At 46.3% G+C, this 1,452-nt stretch overlaps 1 pseudogene; it reads right to left on the bottom strand.

Annotated features, from left to right (window-relative positions):
• Nucleotides 1–435: 435 nt before the first annotated feature.
• Nucleotides 436–1,079, bottom strand: LOC112832823 (NHP2-like protein 1; annotated as a pseudogene).
• Nucleotides 1,080–1,452: the final 373 nt, after the last annotated feature.

Here is a 1,452-nt window from a genome sequence, read left to right as displayed (position 1 = left end):
GCATGTATCATTGATGAGGAAATCCTGATGACCTGCGAGAGCTTGTTTGGAGAAAAAGACCATGTACTTGTTTCTCTACCTTTTTAGAAAACCCTGGTGACTTTGTGAAGCTCTCAGGAGTATATCAGAAGCCAAGTCCCCAAAGAGTTTGCTATCCTTCCTCTTGGAGATGTAACGTTTTTCACTCATTTAGGGCCTGGGGAGACCCACCTTTAAACAGGAAATATAGATACATATTAAACAAATAAGATGATCAGAATTATAGGTTTGTATAGAAGTGGGAAAGAACTTTGAGAGAATCTTGTTTAGTCACTTCATTCTACAGATAGGGAGCCAACCCCATGAAGGTAAATAGCTAGCCAGTGTGTTCACAGCAGTACATTCACACAACCCCAGGGTGAGGACTCAGTGAGGAGTGGGGCAGAGACAACTGGTTTAGACTAAGAGCCTTTCAATGGACTGCTGAATGGACAGGATCCGCTGCTTCAGCTGGGAGTGTTCTTTAATGGTGACAGAGAAGGTGATGACAGGCCCGCCGCAGGGCCTGCGTGGAGCGCACAAACACGTAGGGTGCAATTCTTTTTTTTTTTCCTTTAAATTTTTTATTTTTATGTTAATCACCATACATTACATCATTAGTTTTTGATGTAGTGTTCCATGATTCATTGTTTGTGCATAACAACCAGTGCTCCACGCAGAACGTGCCCTCTTTAATACCCATCACCAGGCTAACCCATCCCCCCACCCACCTCCCCTCTAGAACCCTCAGTTTGTTTTTGAGAGTCTATCGTCTCTCATGGTTGATCTCCCCCTCCGATTTACTCCCCTTCATTCTTCCGTAGGGTGCAATTCTTATCCTCACAGAGCAGCAGAAGGTGCAGGATGATCTCCAGGGGCTCAGCGTCTGCAGCCATTGCGATGAACTCAGAGACGCCTCTGTTGAGAGTTTTGGTGACTTCCCTGGCACCTTTCCGAAGCTGCTTGTAGTTGCGTGACTGATGAACAAGGTCCAGGAGTTTCTTAGTGAGGTGGGCGTCTGTGAAGGGGTCGGCGTTTGGATTTACATCAGCCTCAGTCATGTCATGATTCCACCGTCCCGCCACCCCTCAGAGCACGTGTGACATCAGAGCGGGAGCGTGGGCTCCTTGGCCAGAAGGCCGCGCCGGAGGAATGGCACAGGTGCAGTTTTATAGTTAAAAAGCATCTTTCCTGTCTGCCTGTTCAGCCACATAATCTTCCCTCAAGACAAAGCTATATATAAGGTTCCTCAAAATGGGAAATAAGTTAATTAGCTACACAGGAAAGTAATCAACTGTTGTCTCAGAGAAGGCCAATACTGAGCCCAGTATTAGTTTCTCGTGGGGGACTAAATCTTTGAGTCACATTGGTGTCCCCATGAGAGAAGTAGTGAAAGAGAAATTGCCTGGTAATGAAACAGAGGGGAAGAGGGAA

This window comes from Callorhinus ursinus, unplaced genomic scaffold (genome assembly GCF_003265705.2).
Source record: "Callorhinus ursinus isolate GAN/ISIS: 27379988/994484 unplaced genomic scaffold, GSC_fseal_2.0 scaffold25, whole genome shotgun sequence".
In the NCBI taxonomy this organism is placed as follows: Eukaryota; Metazoa; Chordata; class Mammalia; order Carnivora; family Otariidae; genus Callorhinus; species Callorhinus ursinus.
This window is presented reverse-complemented; position numbering and strand designations above follow the sequence as displayed.